Below are 21,366 nucleotides of genomic sequence, written 5' to 3'. Positions count from 1 at the left end.
CTAACTCACTACAGCAACCACATCTGGATTCCAATGCAGGTTCAAGAATTTGTTTTTTTAAGAGATATATATATATTTTTTTTTGACAGAGCCAATTTTAGCATCATTGTTTCTCCCAAAAAGGAGAGAGAGCCTTTTCTAGACACCTTTAACGGCGGCTTAACATTCATGAGAACAGCGGATTGACCATATTGAAATTCAACATGCCCTATCCTTTTTTCCTATACCATTGTGCTGTGTCAATTGACTTGGCTCTTCTGTGTATGACCATCTTTACTGTTGGCCAGTGATTTATTTATAGTCACTCTTATTCATGGTGTGTCCAAGGACTAAAACAAGCAAATCATCATCTGTGTGCTGAAAAAAGACACTTCTTTTGCCTTTTGTAACGTCTAAGTAGAATTATTACAAGAAATTGGAGCTGGTTACGCTTCAGAGTGAAATGTCAGTGGAGTTTATATTTATAGAACGCCATTACTGATAACCTGAATATAGTATATAGCTACCTGTCATTTCACTGACCCATTCAGTACCTTGTGAGTTTGTTAGAATGCATCTGCAGACCATTAGTGCCTCCATTAATAGCTACTCCAAATAGATTTATGAATGTAAGATAAAGTGTTCTCCTATACGTTGGCTGAATATCCTGCACGCCCTGAAGACATTATGGTTCTGCATGCTCAGTATATATTTATAAGACTGCTATTATGTTCGTCATTAGTGATTATGTTCCCCTCCATTATTCTATGGAAGCCTCCTATAGCAGAGAAATTAGAGGATACTGAGTTTATCTCCCAATGAACTGTTTTTTGGTCTTTGGTTGGAAATTCAGAGTTATCTAAGATTAGAAAAAGGACACTTTTTACCATGAAAAACTCCATATTTATCCATAGGCTGTGTCCAGTGTTGCCCCATCTTTGTGAGTGATTATCAACCACACTTGCCAACTCTCTTGGGACATCCAGAAGGGCAACTGAAAAGAATGGGTGACCTCACAGAGTGCTCAAAATCTCTCAAGCCTGGCAGAATGCTCCCACATCCTCTAAATTTAGTTATTTTATTTGAGGTGGACACATTATACATCGGTCATATTCCATAATGGGGGTATGGCCAGCACACTGATTTATGTCACAGAAAGTGGTGTGACATTCATAAAAAGAGGTGTGGCAAGCCAGGCCAAAAGAGTCATGGTCACATGTCCCATGGTCTCAAGGAGGTCATCAACAAATTTTTGGCAAGTATGTTATCAAGGGAGCATTCACACTACCGTCTGTGTCCGACAGGTAGTGTCCGCTCCTAGTGTCCACTCAAAATCTGGTACGGACATTAGGAGCGGACACTAGCTGTGTCCATGACACCTGTCATTTATTTAAATGGAGATCGGGTGCGTTCTTTTGCACTCCGTGCCCTTCCTTCACTGTCCGCATGTAAAGATGTCCGACTTTTCAAACGGACAGAAAAACCCGACATTGCACGGAGTGCAAAAGAACGCACCCAATGCCCATTTAAATAAATGACAGGTGTCACGGACACAGCTAGTGTCCGCTCCTAATGTCCGTGCCAGATTTTGAGTGGACACTAGGAGCGGACACTACCTGTCGGACACAGACGGTAGTGTGAACGCCCCCTAACATGACATTAAACAACCCTTATAGCAGTAAATGGACCTTGATGTAAAACGCGCATTGATCAATATGGCATTTGATGGATATTGAGTATGGTTGTTTTTTGGCGAAAAGGAGGTTTAAGGGTTGGTATATTTTATAATTTTTTTCCGTCTATTGTACTGTGATTTTTTTTTTCTGGACCATTCATTCTATTGTGATATAAAAAAAAATTATGCCAACCCGATGTCCCACTGTCCTATTTTGTGGGGCTGTGTTTTTATAGGCGCTACTAAATGTGTCTGTATTTGGGGTAATAATAATAAAGTCTTATTTTTATCTTATCATCTGATAATTATATATTGGCATTTTTTTATACTTTTTCGAAATTTTGTTATCTTTTAACAGTATTTGCGTTTGGCCCCCGTTTCGTGGCATAGTAGATAATCCCAGTTTTATGTCGTCCAGGGAATGTTTTCCGTTGTGGGATGATCTAGTTTACTAAGTTTAGGTTATTAACTATGTCATATATATATATATATATATATATATATCCATGTACCTATTGCTCCGTGTGGACATCTTGTGATGCTTAATGATTAGAGATGAGCGAGTACTGTTCGGATCAGCCGATCTGACCAGCACGCTCGCATAGAAATGAATGGACGTAGCCGGCACGCGGGGGGTTAAGCGGCCGGCTGATGTCAAAGCGGAAGTACCAGGTGCATCCATTCATTTCTATGGAGCGTGCTGTTCGGATCGGCTGATCCCAACAGTACTCGCTCATCTCTATTAATGATAGGACACCGTGCCTACAAGTTTTATGAACATTTCCGTAGCACGTCCTACAGTAAATCTTATCACACACAGCACAAAACAACACAACAGTCTATGCAAATATTACCCATAATGCAAAACTTCCAGGAATAAATCTTCAAATCCAAGGGGACTGTTGAAATTGGGAACACGCTTACATGCATGCAGTTCATTCAATTGTAATTGCAGCTATCTAATGCCAAGTGCAACATCTCCAGTGAGCATTGTCCCCTCGTGGGGATGATCCGGGATGCTAACATTCTCTGCCACTGACATATGGCAGTAGTGGAAACTGTTTCCCTAGCAACTGTTCGGAGGTATGACATCACAGCTGATTTATAACTTAAGCCCCTCAGGGCATTTGGATTTGAAGCATTACATAACTTGAAGGAGGTTAGGAAGTGAATTGGATCTAATCAGTGTGCGCGGCTTTACCAGAATTACACTGGATTTCCCTCTGTCTGTACACGACTTTGCTTTCTCTGTTCTTGTTGCACATTCCTTCACTTGCAATCTTTTCAAATATTAATATTACAATGAAATGTGTTTTTCTAGTGTTTAATATACAATGGTTGTTTGTTCTCTGTTACTTGGATACTACACTATCAAACAGAGCACTCAGAATATCTACCCCTTTTATAGTGCCATAAAGATATTCTAGAAACAAGAAACGTCATGGACAAATGGTTACCAAAGTGTTGGTCAGGACCCCTTGAGGGGAATCATATAATAAACTGGGCGGGGGGTTCATAAGAGGATTAGATGGTTTGCTTTCAGCACTCAAGTGCAAGCTTGTTATTGCAAGTATTCTGGCTGTGTTGTGCGGGGCTAATGATAGGTCATGTGACACCCGATTCATCCATTAGAAGCTTCCATTGAGTAATACTGCTGCTGAACTGCACATGCGCCAATTTTACTTGCCCCATTACACAACTGGCAATGACAAAAATAAAAAAGATAAGTATAATTTACGCCAATAAATATCTTAAATATGATTTTACAATAATTTATGAAGTGTGGACAGCACAGTGACTCGATGGTTAGCTGTGTCACCTTACAGTGCTGGAGTCCGGGGCTCAAATCCAACCAAGGGCAACATCTCCATAAAGATAGCATGTTATGTATGTGTTTCTTCTGGATACTCTGGTTTACCCCCACTCCAAAGACCAGTGGTGTAAACTAAAGTCTTGTGGGCCCCAGTGCAATCTATTGTCCAGGGCCCCCTACCTCATCCCTACAGCCAATTCTTAACAGTGATGATTACCAGAGCTAAGGAGATTAATCATCCTTATTGTGGTTAGGGGAATCTTTGGGTCTCCTTGGCCTATGGGCCAGATGGAAGCTGCAATCTCTATACTGATACCTGTGCCTTTGGGCCTCGATGTGACTGCACTCTCTGCACCCCCTCAAGATACACCCGAGACAATTGTGAGCCTTACTTTGGATAATTTGTGATAACAATATCTGTAAATCAATATCTAGAACTATGTGGGTCCTCAATAAGTAAATAAATTAGATTTTTTTAGTGAACTTTATGTATAGAATGGGGCTAACTATGGTATTGGGCGCTCACAAACAAGAGTCTCGCACTACTGAGGGGTCGGAGTTGGGGCTAATTTTAGATGGAATTGGAGCCAGAAAAAAACACAAGTTTCAAAATGAAGTGATTTAGTTTTCATTATATTATACAAAATTTTTTACTTTTTTTAATTTTTTTAAATTTTTAATCAGGTTGTGGCAAAATAGAGGAGTCAGAGTCGGCGATTTGACATACCGATACCACAGCAGCTCAAAAGTGTGCAAACTCTGAACCTGACACAATGAAAAGGCTTTCCAGCCCAGACCCGGAATAGCCGAAAAGATCGATATATAGTTCTATGTAAAAAAACATAAAATATTCAGTATGGGCAATGTATATATGCTGATCTGTTATCGAGGCTTGGGGGTTCCCCCCTTGACCGCATCCTTTTTGTATGCCCTTGAGCTTTGCTCATTACTTTGCCTGTTGATTTGTGTTTGTATTTTACGAATTTGAAAAATCTTCAATAAAATCAGTTTATACATAAAATATTCAGTATAAATGTTAAGGTATTGCTTGTAATCTCTGCTACTGCTTGGTGTAGGAGTCCAGTGGGCGGACTGACTCACTGTGTATATATAGCAATAGTCGGCTCACCCAAGGCAGATCTCTCTAACTCCAAATCAATCACGTAAAGGCTGACAACCCGCAGTATAGCAAGAAAAATCCATAGCTTTTATTCCAAGTCCAATAAAAATGTAATATTATGAAAGGAGTAGAATATGAACAAGTCCATAAAGTGCATTAAAGGGGTATTCCCATGACGCTTGTTCACTAACCTGCAGGCTGTTGCGCTCTCTTCACTTCCTGTTTTTCTCGGCACATAGGTGGGTGGGGTTTCACTTGCACGGGATTGGTTGTAAATGAATTACCACAGTGTGAAGCTGATGTAGCAGAGCTGGATTTCAGTCAGTTTGCATTACATAAAGAGGTAATGGACTCCCTATCTCAGCTCTTATCAGCCAAATTCAATTAAACCGACTGATAAGAGCTCAGAAATCCTGGAGCTCTCACCTCCCCCATCTGTGCCATTTAAGTAGCGGATCTTCTCAAACAGCTCAGAGCTGCTCCCAGCCCCTCCCTCCCCCCTGAGAGCAGGCAGCTACATCACTTGACAAATGAGCAGATAATTCAAGGGCCATAGAAATGGAGTGAATAAATTAAGATAGCAGCCAAACAAAGCAGTTTTGATAAAGCAATGCATTTAGGAAAAGTCTTAAATCCACATAAACTAGCAGTATAGATAGGATCCTTGTGATGGGACAACCCCTTTAATCCAGAAGAAACATGTCTATATTGGAGTGAATTTACTCATATCTGTAGCCTGTCAGTTTTTCTTGGATGTAGAATAACAGATACGCAATTTAACTATTATAATGCTGAATATTAACATTTATGTGACCTCAATGATGCATACAAATATAGCTGTCACTATTAATGATATGCCTCCACTGAATATCTACAAAATGAGTAAAAAATGAGAGTAAAAATATAAAATAAATGCTACATTGAATCTTTTCCCACAGTTCTCTGTAATGTGATTCTGGTCGATCAGACTGCTTTTTCAGTGTGACAGATTCCCTTATAATATTTATCTTGCATTTCCACATGGGCAGATGCACTAGTCAATAAATATGCAAATAACTGTGGTTCATTGAGTTAATCTTATATTTTATAGAATCTTACTATACATATTGTGAGTAGGTGACAGGCATAGTGCTGGAATCACACTATATCTCCTCCAGGTTTCTGACATACGTGTAGTCCAGTGCAGGTCTTGAGTAGGCCTCAGTCCCAGGTGTGGATCCCAGGCTTGTTACTGGGCCATAAAAGGCTGCAGAGCCTGCACTTCAGTGCACACCCTGGGAGTGAGTGGAGGTGTTGGGTCTGTTATGGAGAGCTGAGTTGTGGTGAGAACAAACTAGGACCCGTATTGCTTTGTTTGACCATGTGGCCGGAAGTAAGCCACACGTACATTTAACCCTACACTGTACTATTTAGTGCTCGGACGAGCAGGAGTTTTGTTTTGCTTTTTTGCCTGAAGTTAAGGCTCTATTTTATTTTGCTTATTTTTGTACATGACGTGAAGGTTTATTTATTTTGCAATTTTTTCTTTGTATTTTTTACTTTTTTTTTTAAATAAAAAAATAAACAAAAAATTTTAATTAAAATAATTGTGTACTCAAACTGTATACAAAAGACGTATGCAAATATATGCTAACACAGTTGTGTATGTCTACTATTGACATATATATAGCCCATTAAGACTACTAGTACATCATAGGATACATATTCTTTTGCTTTAAAGGGAGTCTGACACCAGAATCCAGCATAACAACCCAGCCCCGCAGATAGATAGTTTAGTTCATGTGAATCAAAATGTTTCCAAGATATTGCAGTTTTCTGCACATGAGGTCTTGGGAGCATCAACGACCTATTATTTCTTCAAAGGGGTAAGTAGCCTAGCCCACCTTGGTCTCTGGCTCTTTCATGAAAATGGCAAGCAGGGGTAGAAGCAACAATTTTGTACCAGACTTCATAAATGTGCCCAGATATGTTTGTTCTGGAGTGAGAAAAGAGGAGGTTGTGTTGCACAGTTCACACTGTAGATCTCGGTATGACTTTGTTGGGCCATCTGTTCCTTATCATAATGCTTAAGGAGCTAATGATATCTGAAATGGTGTGAGCTCAAGCTTGACAGTTGATAAACCAATCCCAACTCAGTGGAGCGAGGAGACTTGTGACAAGTGTTAAAGGTGTCGCAAAATCTGACGACTAACAGAAAATGTGAAGAATAGAAGAATTTCAAAGGGGAACATGTTGTGGGGTATAAACCATATTTAAAGTGAACCCATTATTTCAATCGGGATACAGTAGGTCCTAAATTCTCTGCCAATTCTGCAGCATAATGTCATATTATAATAACTTGTCATGCAAATAGACGCTTTCAGATTGGTTAGAATCACAGAATCTCACAAGATATATGGACATATTGTACGGTGCATTCTCCAATTATTTTTCCTATAAAGTGCAGTGATGGACTACGTTATCATTAAAAGTAAATAGTAGTATGCTGATTAAAGGGACAGTAACCAGGTCATGATCTACATAAGGAAATCTGTAAAAGTGTAAAACTGTATGTATCATTATTATTTGGCTATAAATATTGGGAACCTGGAAATCCCTTTAACACTATATGAACTAGTAAACTGGTACACTACTTCTACTGCCATGGATGCACAGATGTCTTCTTTATTACTTTTTATCTTAGCTCACTATATCCTGAAATGTGTGGCACAAGATCGTCAGGTATTTAAAAAACAATCAGATTTTGTGATACTTTGTCACAGGATGCCTATATTATATTTGTAGCCACCCAGTGGTTTTATTGTGTATTGCAGTGTAATTGTATTGAATTTGTTTCATGAGAAATTTGAGCTGTTAACCAAATTTGAACTAAGGTAAGGGTGGACCCATGTGTATGTTATATGGTATTTCAATATATTAAAGGGGTTTTCCCATCTCACTGTTTCAGCAGTTTGCCTGGTGTCTCTTCTTCTCACTTCCTGTATCCCCCCCCCCTCTCTTGCTGAACAGGACACTGAAGTATCACAATAACCAGGTAATATGCCCATGCTTGTACAGAAAAGACTCAGTGTTATCTGTGTGTTTACATAGAGAGATAATAGACTCGGCATTCTCGGCAAACTCCAATTAGCTGAACACATTTCCAGCCGGCAGAGCAGTGAGTGACGTCACTTGTCCTATGTCACAGGTCAATGGTTATAGGAATATGTTCATATAGCAGGCAAACAAAGCAGCATTTCTAAAGCAATATATTTAGGAAAAGTCTTCAATTTACATAAGCTACCAGTATAGATAGGATCCTTGAGATGGGACAACCCCTATAAGGCTAGATTCACATTTGCGTCACAGTCACCGTAATCCTGCACTCACAGTTTTTCTTTTTATCTGCCGCATCAGTTTAAAAATTGCAGACACCCAATGGACTCCGTTATAGTCAGTGGGGTCTGTTGGGCTCCATATGTAACCACTATTTTACTGGTTTGCATGTCCATTGTCCTGGTCCTATAATGGGCCAGAACAAAAGACAGCCAACTCTAGTGGGAACCTAGCGTAATCCTGCAGAATATTCACTTACAGCATAACAGTTTTCTGTGTGCAGCACAGTAGCAAATATTACAGCGTTCTGCTGAAGCCCGCACTTCCTTCTACATCAGTTTAGAAATCATTTCCAACATTTTCTCTTGATTTTGTTCCAAACCTTTATACAAATGAATGAAATAAAGATCAATGTTAGTAGTGCCCACAGGAGCAATAAATTGTCTGTAACTACATTAAATGCTTATAAACCTCACATCTATTTTACAGTCTTGGTGTCATATCCTAGAAAGCAAGTATCTGTTTCTTCTTGCAGCCTTTGTTTTATCTAACAGAAAATGCATTATTTAATGGCTGTACCAAAGTTTGTCCTCAATAGTTGCTGCCCAAGCTTTGGTTCTGAGACCCATCCTTATTATACATGAGTGAATAAAGTATCCATATCTGTGGATATTCTTTCTCTCTATATATATTAATATGTATCTTTTGTCTTCCATTAAAGTGATGTTCCATATATCCTATTGCATTAGATAGGTGATGAATGCTAGATGGGTCTGGGTCCAATTGCTGGGAACCCACCTATCAATGTGCTCAGGTGTTTCTGTTAGTGCCAAGAGATATAGCATGTAAGCGGCCATTGTTCCATTCATTCTCTTAGACCTTGTTCACATCTGCGTTGGTAATCCATTTGGGGGAGTCCACATGGGGACCCCCACCTGAACAGACTCCCGAACGCATTGGCAAGCGGTGTACAGTGAAAGCACATGGACCCCATACTGTCATTACAGACTATAATGGGGTTCATGTGCTTTCCACACTGTCTCCGCACGAGTCATGCGGACAGGAAAGTAGATCGTGAACTACAGTCTATGGGGTCTGTGTGCTTTCACTGTACACTGCTTGCCAATGCGTTCGGTAGTCTGCGCGGGGGGGGGGGGGGACTCCCTTGAACAGATTACCAACGCAGATGTGAAAGAGACCTTAGTCCTATCTGCTGCAGTTCTGGAAAATTGGAGACTCCTGTTCTGGCAAATAGTGGTGGTCCCAGATTCAGACCCTCACCAATTTTGCATGAAGTTCTCAGTTTAGATATTTTTTTATTTGATGGAGTATGACCTAATTGTACGGTACTTAAAACTACATTTTGACTAAGAGATTCAGTAACTTTGTATGTACTTTGCTTTACTCTTTTTGTATCGCGGTGGAAACAAATTGTGGATTTTTCCTGCAACACTTTTCACAGAGTTTTTCTCTGCGCAACTTCTTTTTCAATTATACCTATACAAAAACCACCAGCGTGTCCATAGATATAGTAATTGCGAGTTACAAAAACGCAACGGTTTTGGAAGTCGCAGCATTTCCACTGTGGTTTTCCAATGTGTGAATGGGATTTGCTAGAATTTCCTTGTTTTGGCCATGTGGGGCTTCAGCCTAAAACCTCCCATCCATAGCGGAGGTTGTTACTTGTGTGGGGTAACACTCAGACCCACACTGATAAAAACGGGGTATTTCCATTCCCCATTATATATAGAGAATATTAAAAAAAAAAAAAAGAAAATCATGTTTTTTTTTAAATCTGCTCATCTTTCAACACACATCTTGAATAGAGATGAGCGAACACTGTTCGGATCAGCCATTCCGAACAGCACGCTCCCATAGAAATGAATGGAAGCAGCTGGCACGTACACTTTGCCGGCGGCCGGTCGCTTAACCCCCCGCGTGCCGGCTACGTCCATTCATTTCTATGGGAGCATGATGTTCGGAACGGCTGTGCCGAACAGTGTTCGCTCATCTCTTTTTAAGGCGCATGCTCTATATTTTTCTCTTTTCTCTACCATTGTCTCTGCCATTCAAACAGCACGTGGGTGTCATCCATGTCCTGTGTTTCATCCATTTTTCATATATTTATTGTCCATAGAATCTGGATTTTTTTTTCAGACTCAGAACAAAAGGGATGACACATGGATGGCACATGGATCAAATGTGGACATATACTCGGATGTACAAGATTTTTGTAAAAGCGTCAGAAGCGTATTTAAGTAACAAAGCATCTAGTTCCGCTAATGGTTGTTTTATATTTGGCATAAACATAAGCGTTGGATTGATATGAAATAAACTAGTAACGATAATATATGTAGAAAGTCTAGTATAATGCAAGTGCCTATAAATAAGCGGCAGTGGTGGTGAATTCCATATAATTATATTGCTCACCTTTCTGTAATTGGACAGTAAACGCAGGTAAAACATGTAACGCTGTATCAGAACGAAGACGCCATGATCTGTCTACCGATAAATATTCATTTTTTTACGGGCTGCAAGCAACATACTTGTGTTCCGAGTGTTCGTTTTAAATAATGTATGCAAATGAAATCCCTGTGCGGAGTCTTCCTGTGGCACACTCAGGGCACACATACATAATCACAAACTTCATTTAATGATTTTCTATTTTTTTTCCCCTGCATAATAATTAGCATTGGAGCCGGGGGGGACGGGGACTGTAATTCACTTCCTGATTAGATATGAGACTTACTTGTTAATAAGTCCACTAATTTCCTCATTAGTTGTAATACAAAGATATAATATGTCAAACATAGAGTATAGTCTCCCATCGCAATAAGAAAGCCTTGGTAGACAAATATTTGCTTGCATCCCGTTAATTTCCTGTACATGTTCTCAGCAACTGTCTACTTGGTATAATGCGCACAATCATTTATTTCACCTTATTAACAGTGTTTTATGTAGCTCTTTCATTATATTACCAATTTCCTTTCCTTTTTCTACTCTTTTACAGCATTCCACATAAAATAACAATTTTGGGACATCTTTTATTAGTTTTAAGTCTGCTCCTTGGATATTCCTCCTGGAAATGTCGGATTAACTATTACCGTGCCCCTTTACACACCAGTTATCAGATTATCTGGGTACATTTCTTCGTGACAAGGCAAATAATACTGCCCAGTTGTCAATCTGTCCATACATTTCCAGGAGGAATAACAGAGGGATGGCATAGCACACAGTTCTGCAAACAGTTCTACAACTTATTTATATTGCTTATCAAAGCCGGGGCCCCGCGTAGCGTAAGTGCAAAAACTGCAGAGTTTTGCAGTACCTGCAAAGTAAATGGCCCATGCACACTGTGCAGAAAAGTATCCAGTAGCGGATTTCAAAAACTGTTGCGTCTTTGTAAATCGCAGCATGTCAATAATACCTATGGAAACACTGGTGGTTTTCCATATGGGTGGAACTGAAGTAGAAAGTCCACAGAGGACTGTAAAAAAACGCTGCTGGAAAAACGCATTTCCGCCATAGTTTTTCCGGTTGCGCTTTTTGGCTGTGGTTCGCTACGTGGAGCCTTAGCCTAAAACATATACATCAGGAGAGATGTCCAAGATTAAAAGACATGTCATCTTTCTTAAAGAAGCATCACCCCTGTCCATGATTTCTATCTAGCATTGTAGCTCCACTCCATTGAGGTAAAAGAGACTGAGCTACAATACTGCCTGGATTGGTAGAATGCAGCCATGTTTTTCTACTGCTATACAACTCCATTAAGTAGGCCATAGGGCAAATTGAATAAAGTCTACTAACCCACTGAGGAAGACTACACTTGCAAAGAAACGTATGCTGTGGACAGTAAAGGAAGATGATCTGTTCACTGGTTTGATTTTGTCTGAGCTGCATGGCACATCTGCTTGCATGTCTGGGCCCATCGTGAGCCTTCATGAAATATTGTACCTGCATACCTATATATATTTTGAGTGAGACTTGGTGCAACCTTCCCATGGTATTTTGTCCGGGGTGACAAAGACAATTATCTTGACTAACATTAAAGGGATTGTCCCCTTTCTCAGAAGTGCCAGAACTCACTGCCCTGGAAACAGAGAGGCTCACAGGACCACTGAGATCATTCACTGACCTCATCTGTCGTTTAATAATTTTTATTGTAAAATTATTACAAGCACGACAAGGTGTGACGTTCATCCTTACATCATCCACAATGGGTTGGGAACCCTACGTCCACAGAAAGGAATCATTAACTGCAGCCCTGCACATTACCAGGGTAGCAGTGGTACTGGCTGCCTCAGGGCCTGGGACATTACGAGGCGCTGCAGCAGCCGCTACTGCTGCAGATTTTTTATTTATTTATCTATTTATTTTAATAGGCCGTTACCTGCTGGAGTAACTCTGGTGGCAGTGAGCAGGAGTCGGGATTAGTAAGTGCGGCCACAGGCCCGCGATTCCCACAAACACCACTGTCACCATACTTATTCTTTTCAGACCCTCATGTATAATGATTGGAGGCCCGGGGAAGGTGAGGGAACATAAACAACACTGTTTCTTATCTCTCCTGGCTCTGGAAGGCTTTGGGCCTAGTTGGTGACTTCACAAATGCCACGTGGGCCAGGCTTGTGTCCTTATGTGTCGCAACACAAGCCCTGGCTTAAGTGACTTCTTTTCCATCATTGAAGATGGCCGTCATCAGCAGGGAGTGCGCCAGAGTCCAGGAGAGGTAAGTAACATTGTTTTTTTATATTTGTATCCTCCCCCGATTATTATACTCTGGGGTCTGAAAAGGATGGTACACAATGGGGCATAATACTGTATGCAGGGGCCACTATGGGTCATAATACTGTATGCAGGGGCCACTATGGGGAATAATACTATGTACAGGGGCCACTATGGGGCATAATAGTGTGTGCAGCAGCCACTATGTGGCATAATACTGTGTGCAGGGGTCACTATGGGGCATAATACTGTGTTCAGAGGCCACTATGGGGCATAATACTGTATGCAGGGGCCACTATGGGGGATAATAGTGTGCAGGAATCTGGAGGAAGGTCGGTTGGGGCGGCCCATATCAAAAGTTCGCCACAAGGCCCCCATTCCTAGTTACGCCACTGATGGTGGGAGCAGCAACTCAAGAGCCTCTTGTCGGAAACTACTTGTTTAGAGGGTTATAGATTGGTGCAGTTTAGGTTTTATAAGGCCTTCTTATACATAGATCCCATAAATTGTGATGTCACATGTATGACATCACTGGTAGCTAGAGAGTGAGACCAGGTCTAGTTTAGTACCAGGGCCTTGTGTCTTTACTGACAATCTCCACTTTTCCAACACATCTTCCACTTGTACCATTTTATACCTGTCCAATTCAACACAGGTTTAACATGGAATTGACAATAAAACTACAGAACGCAGCAAATTTCTTACTATCTATAAAAATAAAACATCTCGAAAGCTGCAAAGAAGCTTGTGTTACAGCAGTGGATCGATCATGTGTACTCAGGAGTTTTATATTTAGGACTCCGGTTGCTATATTCAGTTAATGCGCGGCATTAGGTGTAATTGATGTCTCTTGTGCTTTAAGGCAGGTTTTCAATATCTCTGGGAAGACTCCATTTCCCATTCAACAAATAGTGAATGATTAATGCGTCTGTGTAAGTTTTTTTTTTTTATTCCAGAAATCCATGTGTAGAATAGCTGGTGAATCTCTACACATCACACTCTTGAGCTCAATAGGGTGCAAAAATAATTGGAATGGATGGAGCTGTCATCTGATGTATGCTCCCAAAGCACTTTGAAACATTGGATGTGGCTGTCAGCACTTGTGGCCGGCTGGATTCCTCCTCCACACATTCTAATGAACAGCGGGGCAATGCACAGTGTTCTTGCGGATTCATGCAGAAAATTGCAGCTTTCTTCTCCCTGGTTTACTTGCATGGGTCAACAAGAAACAAAACATCCTTAAAACGTTCAACGCAAGACAAGAATTAAAACATCACTTTATGTCTGGCAGTAGCTGTGTAAAATCTTGTTGGGCCTAGTTATCTGATTTGTATGGTATATAATATATAGGTACTATGTATATAGTGACTATTAAAACATTGACTTATGTTTCTATTGGGATTTCCTTATCTATTTTACACGCAGAAAGATATGTACAATTTCACTAAATGGAATAAGTGGTCATAAAACAGAGGAGGAAAAGCAGCACGATAACTTAAGGCATTGATACAAGTCTTCCCTGCCAGTATTAATGATGAAGATTCACCCGGAAATAGACCCTCGTACACTGTCTACTAATAACTATTTGGATACCCATGCAAATGAAGATATCTGCGGTCGTGATGTACGTAACACCTTCCGCCGTTAAATAGGAAACAGCATTGGCATTAGTGCATTGGCATTAGTCGCATGCAAGATGCCATAAAGTGATATGCTATATGTGCCCTTGTGTGACCGTTTTGTAAAAAGAGTTTTATGGACATGTCACCGTATCGCATTGATTTGGTTTCATGAGAAAATTGAGTTCTTGACAAAATTTGAGCTATGGTAAATTATTTTGGCTGTGACACAAATATATTGACTATTGATATATTGCCATGACTAAGGAACAGTAGTTTCTGAAACGCGTTGGCGTTTTTTTATCTCTTGTTTTTCTTTTCTTTTGTATGTCTTCTTTTTTTACTATAATATGGAATAAAAACAAATTTTTTTATGAAAAGAAAACCTCGGAGAGTTGCAGAGCTTTTTTTCTATTCCTTCCTGCTTATTTTTCCATAGGGTTGAGGAGATATCGTCACTCCATAGGGAGAGAACCACCATTAAGGTGTGTGGAGTCTTGTTAAGCCATGAGCGCTCCACTGTGCAAAGGAACATGGGAAGAATATGCAAATCTGACTTCCATGATGTAATTAGGATGTCAGTGCCTCAAGTATGCACACCAATAGAGGGCGCTGACTGAAAATGTGCAAGTCTATCTTCCATGATGTAATTAGAAAGACAGAGTCTCAGTCAAACAAACCTATAGAGGGCGCTCCCTTTAAAGGGAGATTTGCATATTCTTCCCATGTTCCTTTGCACAGTGGAGCGCTCATGGCTTAATAAGACTCCACACACCTTAATGGTGGTTCTCTCCTTATGGAATGGCAATATACCCTCAACCCTGTCTAAGCCTCTCACCTCTGCCAGATCAGTCCTCTCTGCGCCAAGCTGATGAGATGCAAATACATCAAAACGGTTGTCCTTGGCTGAGAAGACTGTATCTGGTATAATCCCAACATCATTGCAAACAAAGGCTTCTGAGAAGTTTGGCATGATGTAAAAGGGAGCGCCCTCTATAGGTTTGTTTGACTGAGACTCTGTCTTCCTAATTACATCATGGAAGATAGACTTACATATTCTCAGCGCCCTCTATTGGTGTGCATACTTGAGGTACTGTCATGGAAGTCAGATTTGCATATTCTTCCCATATTTATCCATAGGCAGACACCGACTACTTCATAAATGGCTGACAGCCAAGTAGTATAGATCCTCTAATTCATTAAGAAGCCAGCATAATGGTGCTCTTAATTTTGTTGGACACAAAGGTCCTTCCTGCAGCACCTTTTCGTCCATGATTTTTGACGGAACCTGCAACAGAGACTCCTGGATGGATCTTTGACTCATCGCCTTGGTCTGTCATGTCAAAGATGTGACAGAATGTTTTTCTATTGAGATAATTAAGTAGATACATGACTCCGGTCTGATGTTTATGGCCGTGGTGTGATTTGGATCTTAACTTACAGAAGAATTATGGAGGACAGTAATATAAAGCTCAAGTGATGTCTGATCCATCATGGAAGATGGCAGACATCAGTAGGGAGTGCACCAGATCCCAGGAGAGGTAAGTAACACAGTTTTGTATGTTTGTATCCTCCCCTGGGGGGAGGAGGTGGTCGAGGGGGAGAGGGGCACAAATTAAAAGTTCGCCAAGGGTTCCCACCATTCTTAGTTACACTACTGTGTGGTTTGGAACAAAGTTACCCTTATGTTAAACCACTGTGTGGTTGTGTTTGGGCCTACCCTAATGCCCTTTGACCAATAATCCAGAGGGAACAAGCTGTTTTTCAGGCACCTTAAATGAAAGAGGTTTCCATCACACCATATACAGAGTTGTGAATGGGATCTATCATTGCAGCACGTGCAGAATCATGAGCTTTGCTTCCTCTTCAGGTCATAATAATCTTTGCCGTTGTTTGGCTTTATAATCATGAGCAGCTGTAATAGTTCAGCAACTATAGGAAAATACAGAATCTGCAAGCAGAGTCTCTATTAATGCATAATATTCCCTTGATGTCCCCAGCGATTACACAGTGATGCCAAAGAAGAGAAAGTACAGCTGGGTTTATTTGGCCGCACAGAGGAGCAGACCTGGAACATGCAGTGTCCAACACAAAGCAAAACAGAAGAAATGAAATTAGGCCATGGGCTATCTGTGTGTAAGCAGCGCTCGCGATGAGAGGGAAATGGGGACCTGACTCTATTCTATGTATTATGAAGGGGCACTGTAGCCTTTCACCACTAGGTACTACCCAGACAAGATGGAGCTAATAGTGAATGCTAAATTTATGAAAAATACAAAATGCAAAAACAAAAAAATTTTTCTATCTTGTACATTTCTGATATGACCAAGCTCAATCTCAATATCAACACATGAAAAATCGGATCTCCCTTTAATTTAGCCTTACCTTGCTTCCTTATACCCTGTAATCATTTTGAATAAATAGTGTGTATCTATCATACCTATCTCCCTTCACAGGGGCATAACACAAAACTGCTGGACCCCAATATAAAATCTGTATCTGGACCCCCAACTAACTTTTAGGGACATCCTAGATATTTAAGCTTTGTCTCTGATTTTATACTTTATACCTTTATACCTTTTTTATACTTTATCGCCATCTTTAAAAAAAAAGCAAACAGCATACAGATGTGCTCACAAAATATACCAATTTAAAGAAAAAAATTCATATACATTAGGGTTGACAGATGGCATCTGTTGAGGCATCTGCTAGACATATATGTTTTTCTATGTATATTTTAATGGGATATATCATTTGGAGCATGAAGCAAAGTACCGATTTTTTCGGACTATAAGACGCACCTAGGTTTTAGAGGAGAAAAATAAGGGAAAAAAAATTTCAAGCAAAAAATGGTGAAATATTTAATGTATGGGAGTTGTAGTTTTGCAACAGCTGCAAGGCTACATCGACAGATGACCCTGCAGCTGTATGGGGATGTATAGGGTGTTTTTTTTTTGTGGGGCCAGATGTACTTTTTAGTTATACCATTTTGGGAAATGTCTATTGCTTAGATCACCTTTTATTTAAATCAGAGGCAAAACGGTGAGAAAAACCCGGCGGTTTAGCACTTTTGATTTTGCGTTCACGGTACAGGAAAAATATTAGTAGACTGGGCACAGGGATACCTAATGTATATATGTGTCACAGTAATGTTATACTTTTATATGTATTCTAGGGAAAGGAGGTGAACTTTTATTTATTTTATTTTGTATTATATTTTTTTTTAAAGTTTTTTTTTTTTTTTTTTTACTATTTTATTAGCGCCCCCTAGGGGGCTTGAACCTGTAATCATTTGATTGCAAGTCCCATAGACGGCAATACAAGTGTATGCATTACTATTGTGGAGGGTCATAGACCAGCCGCAATAGTAATGTAGCGATGACAGGCCTGGGAGCCTTCAGTAGGCTCCCGGCTGTCACCGGAACAGGTAGGCTCCTGCAAGCTCGCCACGCAGGAGCTGGCCTGCAACTTTAAAGGTATGGGGCCGGTGGGGACCGGCCTCAAGGCTAACTTTAAACTTTTTTTTGGCTGGGGGGGGGGGAGAGGACATTTCCGATGGGCATCTCCGCTGTAATTTTTACAGCGGAGTTGTCGGAGCTCGTGCCTGCGATCTCTGATTGCAGGCATAAGGTTCAGTATTTGAATGGGGGGGGGACTTCGATGCCTGCGATCAGAGATCGCAGACATTCGCTCTGGACCCGGCATCCGCTATAATAGAACGGCGGATGCCGGGGAGTGTGTTAGCCGCCGGCACAGGGCCTGCAGTATTGCCACGCTCCTGCCGCTGCAGAAAACCAGCGGTGGCAGGAGCGCGGCGATGCTGAAATTCCACTCCTCCCCCCCAGTCCACATTCGGACTATAAGACGCACTCTCATTTTCCTCCAGAATTTCTGGGGAAAAGGTGCGTCTTATAGTCCGAAAAATCCTGGCTTCTGGGTTCTAAGTGGTCAATATTTCATATATATATATATATATATATATATATATATATATATATATATATATATCAAAAGTTTTACGCATGTGTGTCAAAATACTGCCAAATGAGAATGCCTTCAAAAATAGAATTTTTTTTTTTTAATACACTGCTGACACTGAGCATTAACAGTATAGATGTATATCTACAAAAACTTCCAGCAAGAATCTCCTTCCTGAATAGAATAGACATCCGTCCAATAGGCATCAAATGCAAAACAATGAAATTTAATGAAGCATATCCTGAACTACAAATTCAATGGCGTACGTCACTAAAAACTGGTAATGAAATGCAGATGAAAGCTTTAGAAATGGCAGATTACCATGATAATTATTACTGGCTCAAAAGCAAGATTTGCATGAAACATATTTTTCTCCTGGTCTTCAAAGGAACCTCAGCTTTTCTGCTGTGTACTTATTACATTTCTTAGTGTTTTAGATGAGCTTTGTGAAGCTTTTAGGTATTTCTACCAGTAATGGAAGGGCATTGATTTTCTGTAACATTGTTAATTTAGGCTCCATATACTGTGTATTTTACTATCCGCGTTTCAGCTATACAGAATTATGCTAAAGTGAAGCCATTTAGTCCCTTTAGTCCTTATAGCAGGCTTTTACATTCTATGGATTTGTAGCATTTTTGATATTGTTATAATGTAAAGTATTCTGAGGCGCCCTGACGTTACATTGCATTACATGGGATTTTACATAATCCCATCCACACATCTTTGTTGCTGTTGTTTCACCTTTTTCTTGTTTTGCCAGACTGGGGGAAAACTACAATGGGAAATCACATAGTAAATGCAAGACCCCATATAAACATGTCACATGATGATTTAATAGTTATGGCATCTGGACTACAAAGATTTTTGGTCTTGTCAATACTTTTATTTTTAGGATACATTTTGGTCTTTTGGCCGCTGCTTGCCGCAGGTTTTGCCACAGGTTTCCACACTGGGGAAAACTGCAATGCAAAATTGCTTAGTAAATCCAATATGACAGTTTTATTTTTGTGTGAACATAATACAAATTCCGTAAAGACAGTTTCCAACATTGTCTTGGTAACTGTTGCAGCAAAAACTATGCATATTTTTACTGTGAAACCTGCATACAACAGTTACACAGTAAGGCCTGGTTCACATCTGCATTTGGGCTTCTGTTCGGGAAGTCCACTTGAGGACCTCCCAAAACGGAAACCTATACGCATAGAAAAGCAGTTATCTGGGAAACCACGCGGACCCCATAGACTATAATGGGGTCCATGTGGTTTCTGTACAAAACATGCGGAGAGAAAAGCGCTGCTTACAATAAAACAATAAATTGAGGAAGGTATTGTCATGTTTAAGAAACCTGTTTTAGGCTAAGGTCATATGTGTGTTGGATAGGTGTAAATCCCTGTCCTGACTGCACCTGCGACAGTGGCTACAGTACAGTGCTAGTAAAGGTAGAGCTTCGCAACATGGCATAGTACGGCCCATTGGTTACATTATATCATGTGTTATGATGTACTTGCATTGTGCTGTATTATGTTTACTACTAAATAAGTAAGACTATGAGTAATTGCTGATCAAGTCACCCCTGCAGAGGAAGACATAAACATGAAGTGTCAAGTTTTGAGCCAACGGAACCATTGTGACCTTGTATGGTGGTTATGGCCCCTTTGTCTATGGGCCCTTGTGAAGTTGCACATTTTGTGCATGTATTATACTTGCACCCCTCACCAATATATATTCAGTTATCTGAGCTAATTGTCCTGCCGGCAACGAGTAAGTGACATCACTAGTCCTATCTCACAGGTCTGTGGTTATGAAAACGCTGTGTAAACAATGGGAGGAATAAGTTCACATAGCATGCAAACAAAGCAGCATTGCTAAAGCAATATATTTAGGAAAAGTCTTCAATTTACATAATCTACCAATACAGATATGATCCCTGAGATGGGACAACCTCTTTAATCCCTGACCTCTTAATAAATTAGGGGCACACACTTGCGCCAGAATGAAGATATACACTAGTTAGGAACTGGCGCATATTTCAGAAAACTGGTGTGAATTACAATAAATATTTCAGACTAAGGCGATAGCTGTATATAGGTATATGAGCATATTAGTATAGCTTTGATGCAAAATTGCATGAAGGTAGAGTATAAAGCGCCAGTTGGCATTTTCACAATCTGCTTTCAGACACGGAGGTATCATGTCATATAAAATATTTACTTTAGAATTCAGGATTCATTCGAGCATGTGAAAATTATTTTGGAAGCAAAATAGTTAATGGTGCAGGACCCAAGTTAGAACATTCATTGTCTCCCGTCCCATGTACTATGTACAGTTTCTCACTATATGCTCATGACCTTGTATATAGAGCTGAACAGACATCTAATGGTTCTAACACTATCCATTGAGTCAGCTGATTGTATCTTTTCATCTTTTCCAGTAAGTTTTTTCTGTCGATCTCAGCATCATGTTGTTTTGTTATCACTGAACTAGGAATAGCAGTGTTGCCACATGTAAAATGCCATATCAGCACAGTACTATAAAGAAAAGAAACAAAAGCACTCAAGAAGTGTTGACAGCTTGACAGCAATATAATGTAATAATGGAGAGGATACAATGTTTCATTTTAGAACTTCTAAATACTACAGTATTTGTAAAGCCGGCGTATAACAACATCATGAGATATTGAGAGGGATCGAGGCGCCGGGGATGATTATCGAGGACGGTATTCCTTGTTATCACTTTGATACATTCCCCAGCTCTAACAAATAGAAACAATTGAATCTTTACATATTCTCTGTTCTATTAATAGTCTGGAATTCAGCCAGACAGCTGCAAAACCTGTCACGTTTATGGTATAGAGCATAATGAATTGTCAACTTTCATGGTGTTAGAAAATTAACCAGTGAAGGTTTCTGACATTTAGATACATAATATGGGGCCACCTGGTGTTCATAGTGCATAAGGATGTGCAAGTCCACCTAATGAGTTCTGGTGGACGGGCAGCGCAGTCATCCTCTCCATAGTCAGTTCTCTAGATAGTGATCGTCCACCAAGCAGCCAATAGAAGTAGGGTAACTTTTTTTTGTGGGAAAAAAAGGGGGAAATAAGGCACCAAATAGTGAAAAAAAAAACAGAGTTTTTCCTTGAG

The 21,366-nt window shown here is 40.2% G+C and overlaps 1 protein-coding gene across 1 annotated transcript in view; it reads left to right on the top strand.

Moving 5' to 3' along the window:
- Positions 1–21,366, top strand: part of SLC24A3 (solute carrier family 24 member 3) — a 237,319-nt gene that overhangs the window by 96,159 nt on the left and 119,794 nt on the right. The gene's annotated exons all lie outside the window — the stretch shown is intronic.

The sequence above is a fragment of the Leptodactylus fuscus genome, chromosome 3 (assembly GCF_031893055.1).
Source record: "Leptodactylus fuscus isolate aLepFus1 chromosome 3, aLepFus1.hap2, whole genome shotgun sequence".
In the NCBI taxonomy this organism is placed as follows: domain Eukaryota; kingdom Metazoa; phylum Chordata; class Amphibia; order Anura; family Leptodactylidae; genus Leptodactylus; species Leptodactylus fuscus.
The sequence above is the reverse complement of the archived record's forward strand: the minus strand, read 5'-3'. Positions and strand labels throughout refer to the sequence as shown.